Genomic DNA, 12,998 nt, shown 5'->3' with positions numbered 1-12,998 from the left:
TCTAGAATTGATGTGGAGATTCCAAATTATGAAGTATTTTTGAAAAGAGTCTGTGCTTTGGTATACAAATATGTATGAGCATTGTGGTTGATCCGAGAGGTCAGAATTACTTGCGAGCATTGTAATAACATGATCATGTGTTCAGTTTGAAAGGAATGCCAAACTAGGATAAATTGGTATATGTAAATTTTGGGATTCAGCACCTTCCACTTTGAAAGATCTAGATTTCTCAATTTTGAAGATGAACTTTTTTTTAAGGGGGGGGAGAATGTGAGAACCGATCTCATTGGATCCGATTCAATGTGGAGTGGGCAAGCCTTGCCGACTTCACTGGAAGTTTTCAAAAGAGAGAGAGAGAGAGAGAGAGAGAGAGAGAAAGGTGGAAGGTTGGGGGAGAGGACGACTTCGAGTGAAATAGGGAATCGTGTCCCTTGTTAATCCACGATCGAAGGGGGGGGGAGATAAGGATCAAGGGTGACTGATGAAAGCCATGCACTGATAGAAGAGACTGGATCGATTTTGCTAGGTGAGATTCAGCTTTATCTAAAAAGAAATGAGCCTATCCCTTCCTATCATTCTCTGTTTAAATCAATCACTTCCTGATCGAATCCACCACCAAAGCTTTTCTTACCTCCCTTTTGCTTCTTCCCCATATCCGGTGGCCTTCATGCTACCCTGTTGAGCATCGCGACCTCACTAAAACTCGATCCTTCCTCATTGAACCACTGTTGCTCTATTTCGGAGCTTTTGGGTATGAGATCTATTAGAATCTGTCCCTGTTGGCTGTTGTTATCATTGTGGCCAACATCTTTGGTGGACTTCTCTTCCTCTCTTTGCTTTTCGATCTTAGATATCGTTGTCATGGTTTAAGGAGCAGTGCTCTTTTTTTTTTTCTTTTCTTTTGAATCCCCTGTCACCACCGGTTGGACCATCACCCTTGACGTTACTGTGCCAGCCCGCCGGCCACTCTAGCCATATCACAGCAGACCCCTCCACCCTCCTATTGTCCATTCGAAAGCCCCTAAGAACCTTGGGTTCGGCTAAGGGAGAAAGAGAGAGAGAGAGAGAAATAGAGAAAAGAAAAGAGAGAGAGAGAAAGAGAGAGGAAGAGAGAAACGGATTTAATCCTCTGGTGAACCTAATCTGTTGAGCAGGTCCAATCTGATTGAGTTTATGTCAGATCTGACTTGTAGATCAATCCAATCCTGATCTAAACTGGGGGCCAGACTAAGATTATCTTTCTCTTGTCACCTAATTTTTTTAATTAAATGCTAATAGTCTTGACAATTTGTTTGATCAGAGCCTTTGTCGTCCAAAGAGCACCAAATCTAAGGATCGAGTCACGTACTACTTTTGGATTCGATTGTTAGTAAGTTTTTTTTTATCTTTGGATTATTTTTATACATAATCATGTGTTTAAAATTTAAATTATATATATAAAAATTTATTAAAATATTTAGAAATTATTAAAGTTTGAGGGTATATATTTATGCATGAAGAATAATTTAACATATTAGATCAAGCATGGTATTACCTCTGCACGATACAAAAATTTGAAAGAAGATGATTTTATGATTTTAATATCACATAATATTTATTTATACATGTTTATCCTTGCATAATTTTTGAATAAAATTATTTTTTTATTTTTGAAATTGAGATGTGGGAAGCTTGGTTTGATATTATTATGAAAACTGATATATATGATGATGTACAAGAAATTGATTTCTATGAAGTTGTGAGAAAAACTCTCTAGTTAGACTATGATTCAGATCTAGCCAATGGGATTGATCATTGGCCATATGTCAAAAATATGTTTCTTTCATATTTAGCCAGTTGGAGCTGATCGTTGGCAAAGCTAGTTCTTTCGAATTTAGTCAATTGGGGCTGATCACTGGTATATATTGATTCGTCAAATGTATAGATTTCAGAACTTGTCTCTTTACCTTATCATGGGACTATCGTACCTGTATGAATCAGAGCTAATTTTTTTTGAGCCTAGCCAGTAGGGGCTGATCGCTGGCATACATTGATGCATCACATATTTATTATTTAAAGGCTAGTCTCTTTCGGACCTTGTCACGAGGCTGATTGTGATCGTAGTTGTCAAAGACTGATAGAGAATTTTTAGCTTTTACTAATGTATATGGCACATTTTGAAAAAAATTATGTTGTTATATATTACTATTAAATTGTTATATTTTGAAAAGTAATTGTGTTTGATCTCTCAGAGATATTGGTAACTTATTGAGCTCCTAAAGCTCATCCTTTCTTTTCTATTTTTTTTGATCCAGAAGATTCTATGGGGCTTAGGACCAAGTAGTGAGGAGCATAGGATCTTAGAAGATATTTATTTAGTTTATTTTTGAATAAATTTTGATCTTGATTATGATGAGATATTAATAAATAAAAATTATTGGATTTGCCTTCATCACTATCTGGGTTAGATTAATGAACTGAGAAAAAGATAGGTCTTGCTTATTCTTTAATGCCTTGTCCTAAAGAGTGTGCAGCCATCACGTATTTGATACAAATACTAGATTTGGAGCATGACAAAGGCTCAAACTATTCCACTTTTTTCTTCTGTGAAAGTTATCTTTGGGCCTAGTCATGTAAATAGATTGGGAGAAGAAAATAGAGTATCTATGATAAATACTCTCGAAGTAAATGTTTATTCCAAACTATGCTCAAGTTCCCTTCCCTTTACTCATGATGCTAAATGGAGCAAAAATTCTATTACAATGACCTATTTATGATAAATCCATTCTCCTGAAAAGTGGTTTGCTCCATATGCTCGAGTGAATGTTTGCATGAAATTTAAGAGATGAAATTAGTGGGTTAAAAGACTTTTCACTTATACAACTCTTAGACATTACCAAATAGATTGCATGATTTGAAAGAATGGTTCTTTGTTTTGGGAGCCAGTTTTGGGGGTAAAGGTGTTGGATCAAGGGGAGCTGCAAATAGATTAGGTTAGACTGAGGCATGCATGCCTGACATAGATCCTACCTGATGTCATGTTTGGGTCATGGTTTTGAAGCAAGACCCATAATTAGTTGATAGAGTAGGTTAGGTTGGGTCCATAGAAATGTTCAGCTTGGATCATTCAGCTCAAGGCCAAGGTCAAGTATGAATAAGACCAAATCCAAAATGTTCGAGTTTAGGTCTAGATTGGATCAAATGGAATTGGATTTGCAGCTTGATGTAAGCATCTAACTATTTTTTATAAATAAACAAATAACTTATAATTAAATATAAAATCACTAAAAAATAAATAAAACTAAAAAGGTTAGACTTTCGGTTGAATATAACTCCCAGTTTGGACTCAGCTTTGGCATATGGCTTCTGAAGCATGTGTTGGCCACCAAATTGTTGTAATGTTACCTGGTTTTTGATGATGACCTTTGCACCGCCGCATGGCTTCTAACAACACAAATGGTGTAGTCAATTAGTTTTTAGGCCCTGAAGGTCCCATCTTGGGCCTGTGACAAGTTTGTCGTCATCAAAAAAAAAAAAAAAAAAAAAAAAAATATATATATATATATATATATATATATATATATATATGTATTGTTACGGTCAACTCCCTGTTACGGTCAAAGATATATATATATATATATATATATATATATATATATATATATATATATATATATATATATATTATTCCTCACAGATCGAAGTTGTGTCCGATGAAAATCCTCCGATGCTTAAGTCAGAGAAGATGTTGGTGAACAGCTAATAGGAATATTGAGAGTGGTAGAGTTTTGACCCAGAATTATCTTATCTGTGCTATTCGGTTACCTCTTCTTTTATAAATAATTCTGATATAATTGTCGAGCATGTGGTCCTGCTTTTTATTTCGCTAAATTATCAGACTATAATTATGGAGTTAGTGGATCGTTTATTCTCACTAAAGATCATGACGTGTAGTTGATAACCATTCATAATGGTTAAGAGGTGCATTGAGAAGATAGACCAACTATATATCGATAATAGTGATAAATTGGTAGTCTCGGAGATCTGAATGAGCATCGATCGATAACTCGGATACATCGATGGTCTTCGATCGGAGGTTGATCAAGTCGTTTGTTGTTGATTGATAATAGTCGATTGTCTATCAGTCAACCGATTATGAGTCAGAGTAGTATGTTCATTCGATCGATGTAGAGTCAGAGTCGGAGATCGATTGATTTGCCCCAATAGCTGCCCCCCACTCCCAAGTTCAAGATGGTCCGATGTGTATATCGTCACATGGTTGGTCACGTTGGATGAAGGGAGTCATCATATATTATCTCGAGCCCCGACTCAGCTGTTGTCCTTTATGAATTTTTTGAAATACACGAGTTTTTTTGATTGTTTTGTCATTTTGATGGCTGCAAAATTATTATTGGGCTGTCATATTGGTAGGATAATTCGGTATTAGACGTCTGTATCGGACGTCATTTCAGAAAGATCATTCGACATCGGATGATATGATCTTGACTAGTAGATTTGGCCATGTGTCTGAATGACATTGGGTCGGAGCTCTTCACGTGGATGACAGTGAGGTGGCATGATCAAGAGCAAGTACATCAAATCGTCCGATCAATGGTTAGTTCGGATGTTGCCACATGTCATCATCTGATGAAACTCCGATCTGATTGCTTCCATCCTCACCGTTGAGAAATCCTATATATATAAGGTCACTTTCGATCAGACTTTTACTTTATATTTTATCTTCATCCTCTGCTGCAGAAACTCTGTCGGAAGGTCACCTTAGTGCTAGAAGATTCCAGGATTCTTTCTCTGCCTTTTTACTTTTAGCTTTCAGGTTAAGTATTTTTGTCCTTTCTTCTTGGGTCCATCTCTTTTTTGTTCTCTTTAGTCTTCTTCTCTCATGGCTAGGGCTTCTTCTTTTCAGGATAGTCGGTCAGAGAATCTGACCGATGACTCTCTATTGGGTTTGAAAATGGAGGCCTCTTCACTATTCAAACCCAATATTGAATGGCTCCAAGAATAATATCGTATCCCAGAGCAATATCAACTCTTTGTGCCTGACATTAATGGTCGGATGAACTCCCCTCCTCTGGATCAGGTGGCCTTCTATGTCGAAGACGTTCAGGTGGGTCTTCGATTTTTGATTTCGAAGTTCATCCAAAATTTGCTCGACTATTATGGTCTTTGCCCTGCTTAGCTGACACCGAACTCGATCCAACTTATAATTAGATTTACTTTATTGTGTCGGTTAATACTAATCGAGCCTCATCTTTCTCTTTTTTATACTTTTTTTGTTCTCCGTCTCCATCCTAAGGTCAAGGGTTGGTAGCTCTTCAACCCAAGGAAAGGTCTTTCCTTCATCACCAATCTTCCATCGTCTATTCACAGATGGAAGAACCAATTTTTTTTTGTTGCTTCTTTTCTTCCCTGGGGCTTCCTTTCATGCTGGGGTGATCCAAAGATCGGCCCCAACGAGAACAGTCGGGTGGAGGTCGATAATCGAGAAGACTTCTACTGATTGAAGGACATGATGGTCTCACTGCAGAGAGAGCTGATGATCGGACAAGCTCTCTATGATGCCGATCTTAGTTCGATCATCACCTTAGGTATAGCCTAGTCGATCACTTTTATTTTTTCTTTGTTTGTTTCTGAATTGTACTGACTTTTTTGTTCTGATTGCAGTTGTGCAGCTGAGGGTATGAGTATCGACCATCGATATTCGTCAGCATGCTGTCAAGAAAAGGGCAGCAGCATCCGAAGCTAGACCTTTCCGACCATCGAAGAAGGGTCGGGCTCCTACTTCATTGGCAAAGGAATCTGACATACCATCGGCATCGGTTCTTGATCCAGTTTTGGCGCTGTCGGCCCCACAGCGCTCCCTGAAATATCATCCGTTGAGGATGGGGTGGCAGAAGAAGACGGAGCTGTCGTAGCACCATCGGTAGTTTCACCAACTGAGGTTCGGACCGAGGTAGAAGTCACGATCGAGCCAGACCAATCAATGGCTGCACCGATGGTTCCTCCAGTGGAACCCTCTCAGGTGTAGTCGAGCTCTGATTTTCTCATAGTTTCAAGTGTGGGGCTGCCGACAGGAGATCGAAAAAAGATATCGGTGACTTCGACAGATGACGAATCATCTATGGGTTACACTGTTCATTTGGACATCAAAGTTTCTGAGGATGAGTCGGCCTTGGCCAATCCGGCATTGGCCAAGCGGCTCATCATAGCTGCTCTTTTTCTAATTGATCGAAAGAAAAGAAAGAACAGAACCGTCACCAAGATGTTCTCCTCTTTCTACCCATTGATGCTCGGGGTAAGTTTTTCTTTGCAACCTTTTTTTTTTTAATTTGATCCGACTTATCTTTTGCTTGCAATTGGCACATGACATGTTTGACTTGAAGGTCGGCTATCGGAAGGTTACCGACTTCTGTCAGACATGGATGGACAAAGTGGTGGCCACCAATGCTGAGAAGGCGGCTCCCCTTGAACAACTTCGGACGGTGATCGAATAGGAGGTGAAGCTTTCGGAGGAAGTCTCTCATCTGACCACTGACCTTCAATCTTTTGGAGCCAAACTTGAGTTGGCTCATCAAGGCATCTTGTCTCTTAAGTCGAAGATCAAGAGCAAGAAGCATTCTATCCATCGGCTTCGAAGGGAGAGGGACGAATGCATCATCGAACTCGAAGCCGAACGTAAAAGACATCGGGCCATCCTGAAAAGGTTGGCACTGGCTGATGATGAATTGGCTTCCGCAAGAGCTGATGGAGAACTGGTGAGAGCAGAAGTAGAGTCGGCAAGGGAGGCTCTGAATCATGCCATCGAGAACTTCAAGAATTCTAAAGAGTTCAAGGAAGAGATCCTCGAAGGTGGATTCGCCTCTTACTACATCGGATACGAGGATGATCGGGATGCGATCAAAAAGTTGTACCTAGATTTTGACTTGACCAGTATCATTCCTCCCGTCCTGAAAGATGGAGCTACTGAAGAAGCCATGCCGATTGAAGATGGAGCACCGACAGCACTAGAAGTTGTTCAAGTCTTAGATGCTACATAGGAGCAAAGAGATGGAGATCGCAACTGATGATCGGTGCAATTTTTATTTTCTTTTTGTACTCAAAAATTTTATAATTGAACTTCGATCTAATTATGTAACTTTCTTTTCAATGAATGAATGAAAAAAGTTTTCAAGTATAGAATCTTTCTTTGTATATCTACAATGTCATAGTATTATTTTTCAATTATCGAATATCGATCGATAAGTCGAAGATTCGATAGTAATTATAAGATTCATTCGTTAATCGAACATTCATTGATGTACTTAAGTATTAGGAAAAGTGATAATAAACTGAATACCCTTCATCCGATCTTAGTCAGGTTTAGTACGTCAGATTATTTGATAATCGGTGGCAAGCCAAATATCCTTCGATCAGTCGTAGTCGAGTCGGTATAGTTTCAATTTGACCTAAGTCATATTGGCATAGCATTTCACTTAGTTAAGACTAAGTCAGCATAATAGTCATGCGACTAGGGTCGGATTTTACAATAGAAAGTCGAAATATGTTCAATACCGAGATACAATCGGTATTTTGGTTTTTATAGTGAAAGCCAAAATATAATTGATGCATCGATTTTTACAGTAAAAAATTGAAATATAGTCGATAGGAATTGACCATCCATCTGTCAGTCTATTACCACTTTGTAGTTTACTGAAACTTATGATTTTGAAATTCATTCTGAAATTTAATATTTCATTCTGAATAATATATACATGGACAACTTTATTGATGATACATTTTCAAGTTGTCAGCATTCCATGTTCGGGGGATGGTTACTCCCTCCAGAGTTTCTAGTCGATATGCATCCGGTCTAAGTATTTTGGTTATCCTGTAAGGTCCTTCTCAGTTTGGAGATAACTTTTTTCGATCAAGAGATCTTGAGACTTCTGCTTTCTTTAGGACTAGATCTTCAGGATGGAAGACCTTCAGTTTGACTTTTGCATTATAATACGATCTACCCTTTGTCGATAGACTGCCATGCAAACTTGATCTTGCTGTCACACTTCTGGAAGTAGATCTAAATCGGCTCTCCGATATTTTGAGTTGCTTGATTTATTATATTACTCTATCCTTGCTGATGGTAATCCGATCTCAAGTGGGATCATCGCTTCTATTCCACAAGCTAGATTAAATGATAATTCTCTCGTTGGTATGTGAGGAGTCATTCGGTATGCCCATAAGATCGGATATAGTTCTTTTATCCAGAGGTCTTTAGCTTCATTCAGTCTGATTTTGAGTCCATGCAAAATCATTCAGTTGGTTATTTTCACCTCTTCATTGAATTGTGGATGGCCGACTGATATGAGTTTGTACGTAATATGAAACTTTACATAAAACTCTTTAAAATTCTGATTGTCGAATTGCTGACTATTGTCAGTGATAATGGTGTGTGGTAAACCGAATTTGCATATAATTGATTTCTGAATGAAGTCTTCCATCTTGCTCTCAATGATCTGTGCCAGAGGTTCAGCTTCCATCCACTTGGTGAAGTAATTGATGACGACCACTATGAACTTTCTCTGACCAAATATCGGAGGAAAAAGATCAAGTATGTCTATTCTCCATTATGTGAAGGGCCATGGTGCAACAATCGATGTCAACTGACTTATCGATTAGTGTTGTATATTTGCATATCTCTGACATGGTTCCTACCTTTGGATAAGTTTAGCTACATCTTTCTTCATGGTGGGCTAATAGTATCCTTGTCATAGGATTTTGTAAGCTAGAGATTTGCCCCCCAAGTGATTTTCACAAATCTCTTCCTGGACCTCCCTGAGTGCATAGTCGGCATCTGTTGGTCCCAAATACTTCAGTAAAGAAAGAGAGAATGATCTTTTGTATAGATGACCATTCATTAAAATATATTGAGAGGACATCCATCTAAGTTGTTTGGCTTCTGAAGGATCCATAGAAAGAGTTTCATCAGTTAAGTACTAGACGATCGGATCCATCCAGCTTGGTTCATCAATAATTTATAGCACTTTCTTGACTTTATCAATACTTGACTGTTCGAGACATTCGACGAATGTCCGACCCAATGAGTTGAAAGAAGAGGTTGTGAGTCATGAAAGTGTATCAGCTCGAGTATTTTCTATTTTTGGGATGTGAAAGATTTTAAAATACTTTAATGTTGAAGTTAGATCTTTCATCTTCTGAAGATACTTCATTATAATAGGGTCTCGGGCTTCAAACTCGCCCTTAACCTGTCCAGCAATCAATTGTGAGTCGATGAAGATCTTTAGACTATCGATATCAAGCTCCTTAATAATTTTCAAGCTGACTAAGAGTGCTTCATAATTGGCTTATTTATTCAAAACTTTAAAGTTGAATCGAAGGGCATATTCAATTATAACCCTTTCAAAATTGGTGAGGATGAGGCCAGCTCTGCTGTCTTGTGCATTAGATGCTCCATCAATATGTAGCACCCATGCCGACGTTAAGTCGGGTTTGAGAGTTGTGGCCTACTTTATTTTGTCATTAGCTTTATCCTCGGGTTTATTATCTGGTATTGTACATTCGGCGATGAAGTCAGCTAAAACTTATGCCTTCATTAATGGATGTGGGTGATATTATATATCAAATTCATAGAGTTTTATTACCCACTTTGCTATTCAACCTGATGTATCAGGTCAGTGTAAGATTGCCTTCAATGGCTGATCCATCAGGACAATAATAGAATGTGCTTAGAAGTATGGACGAAGTCATTGTGATGATATGATTAGAACGTAGATCATCTTCTCTACTCTTGAATATCTCACTTCAGCATTGTGAAACACCTTGCTAGTATAGTAGATTGATCATTGAATTCAATTTTCATCCTCTTGGACAAGCATCGAACTAACTACTTCCATTGATGTCGTCAAGTAGAGATACAAAGTTTCTCTGACTTTTAGTTTTGTAAGCAACGGTGGAGATGTCAACTATCTTTTTAGGTCTTTAAAGAATTATCGACACTTGTCTGACCATATAAAGTTGTTTGATTATCTCAAGGTCTTGAAGAAAAATAAATATCTTTCTACCGATCTTGATATGAATTGACTGAGTGCGGCGATCCTTCCGTTGAGTTACTGTATCTCTTTCTTGAAACTAGAATACTTCATGTTGATGATAGCCTTTATTTTCTCAAGATTGATCTCGATTCCTCATTGTAATATGAGAAATCCAAGAAACTTTTTAGAAGTTGGATTCAGCTTCATCTGATATCGTCGAAGTATGCTGAAGGCTTCTTCTAAGTTCCAAACATGATCAGTAGTTTGAGGGCTTTTCACCAGCATGTCATCCACATAGACTTTCATATTTTATCTGATCTGTGTCTTGAAAATTTTATTGACTAGCCGTTGATATATGGCTCCAGTATTTTTTAAACCGAAGGGTATTACTTTATAGCAGTAGATGTCTTTGTCAGTTACGAAGGCTGTATGCTCCTCGTCTTTGGGTGCCATTCGAATCTGATTGTAGCCTACAAAGATGTCCATGAAACTTAAGAGTCGATGATCCAAAGTTGCATCAACTAGTTGATCAGTCTTTGACAAAGAAAAACTATCTTTCGGACAAGCTTCGTTCAGATTTGTGTAGTCGATGCAGATTCTTCATTGTCCATTGACCTTTCTCACCATCACTACATTAGCGAGCCAATCGAGATAGGTAGCTTCTCTGATGAAGCCAGTCGTGAGGAGCTTGTCGATCTCTTCATCGATGATCTTCTGCCTTTCAGGAGCAAAAGATCTTTTCTTGTTTCACTAGTTTAACCTTTAGATCAATGTTTAGCCGATGGGTTATTACTTTCGGAGGAATGCCGGCATATCAGTAGCCGATCAGGCAAAAATATCGATGTTTGCCCTGAGTAGATTTATTAATTACTGTCGCTCTGGATCAGACAACTGCGATCCAATTTAGACTATTTTCTCAGGATCTTCTTCTTTTAATGGAATAGAAACTAATTGTTCGGCTGGTTTATCTCTTTGTTTATTTTCTCTTTGGTCCAATTTATTGACAGACAAAGAGCCTTCGGGTTGATTTTTTTTGTATGAAAACTAAAAAATAATGTCGGGCAAGTTGTTGGTCTCCATATATCTCTCTGACTTTATTTTTTATCGAAAATCAGACTAGTAGTTGATAAGTCAAGACTATTACTCTCAGAGCATTCAGACTAGATCATCTAAATATGACATTATAAGCTGAGGAAACTCGAACAATCATGAATGTCACGAAAATAGTACTCTATTGTGGTTCACTTCCTGCGATTCATGGGAGAGTGATTTCTCCCTTCATAGTAACTGCATCTCTCGTGAAATCGATCAATGGCATCGAGACTCTTTTAAGTCGATTAGTCGGTAGTCGCATTCGAGAGAAAATCAAGTAAAATAAAACATCCGTCGAGCTTCCATGATCTATAATTTTTTTTTTACATAATAATTAGCTATCATTGTCGAGACAATGATAGCATCATCGTGGAAAGTTTGAATTCTCCGAATATCTTCTTTCGAAAAAGTAATTACATTATCGAGTCATCATTTCTTCACCGACTCTTCTTCGAAAGTTGCCCCCAAGTTTGATCATCCGAAGATCATATTGATCACTCCTGCAGTTGGTTGATTGTTGATAGTCTCCTCAGTTTGTGGTTAAGGTTGTCGGTCAGCAGGAGGTTGAGTCGGTTGATCCCTTCAGAACTTTCTGAGGTAGCCTCGTCGGATCAGAACTTCTATCTCATCCCTGAGCTGGATGCACTGTTCAGTATCGTGACCATGATCATGATGGAACCAACAATACTTCTTCCTATCTCGGCTCCTTGATGGTGCTTTCATTGGTGGGGGATATTGTAAGTACTCCTCTCCTTCGATCTTCATCAGGATCTGCACACGGAGAGTAGAGAGAGGAGTGTAGGAGTCATACCTATCATAGTTATTCAGCTTCAGACTCCGTCGTTGAGGTGAAGCTCTTTTGTTGATAGTCGGCCTACTTGATTCGATTGGAGCTTCACTTTTCTTTTATTTCTTCTTCTGATCATTTTCATCTGTTTGGCATCAGTCAGAAGTAGCTTAATCTGTGTGAATGTACTTGTACACATGCTTCAGAAGTTTAGCATAGATTTGAGGGAGAGTTTTATCAAGAGAGTAAGTAAATCTGGATCCCCTCAGATCTTTTTTCATGATCGATATAGCCATGTCTTCATTGAGGTTCCTGACCTCAAGTGTGGCTATATTGAAATGAGCCACAAAGTCTCTCAGTGTCTCTGTCTCATCTTGTTTGATTGAGAAGAGATTGTTGGATATCTGTGGCGGCCTTCGGCTTGTGCTGAAGTGGGCCACAAAAGAATGCTCAAGCTACTCAAAAGAATTAATGCTTTTCGATTGAAGCCCAGAATACCAGGCTCGAACAACCTTTTAAAGAGTTGCCAGAAAGTCAATGCATAAGAGGACATTGGTTGCCTCCTGGATCATCATTAGAGCTTTATCTCTCTCCAAATGGTCGATCAGGTCGGCGGAGCCATCGTATGACTCCATTTGCAGTATCTTGAATCGAGAGAAAATCGATTCATCCAAGATGTATCGAGAGAGAGACTGGGTAGTGTGGAAGTCAGAGTCATTGGAAGACTTCTGACCTTCCACTTAAAGTCGGATAAGCTGACGATCAATTTCTCAAAATTTGCATTCATAGTCATCAAGTCATCGTTGTTGAAAAGCTCTGGGAGTGGAACTCCCAAAGAAGTCGTAGAAGGAGAAGCAGAAGACGTCCACGGTCGTTTCTCCTTCTTGATACTATGTGCATAAGATGGAGAGGAAGAATGCCGTGAATGGTGGGTGGCACGATGAGAGTGCTGAGAATGTAGTTGTCCATCTTAATAGGAGTGTCGAGACGGTCGCTCTAGAGATGAGGAGGGTGAGTGCTGCGGAGGATGGCAGCTGTGCCTAGACGGCACTGACTGAGCCACCGGTTGCTCCACTGACGGCTGCTGCTACTGC

At 38.8% G+C, this 12,998-nt stretch overlaps 1 pseudogene; it reads left to right on the top strand.

Moving 5' to 3' along the window:
- The first annotated feature begins 12,807 nt into the window (after nt 1-12,807).
- LOC105060221 (large ribosomal subunit protein uL14mz-like) overlaps nt 12,808-12,998 on the top strand; it is a 26,499-nt pseudogene continuing 26,308 nt past the window's right edge.

Source organism: Elaeis guineensis, chromosome 2, assembly GCF_000442705.2.
Source record: "Elaeis guineensis isolate ETL-2024a chromosome 2, EG11, whole genome shotgun sequence".
NCBI lineage: Eukaryota > Viridiplantae > Streptophyta > Magnoliopsida > Arecales > Arecaceae > Elaeis > Elaeis guineensis.
Note: the sequence above shows the minus strand (reverse complement) of the source record. Positions and strands in the feature narration are given on the sequence as shown.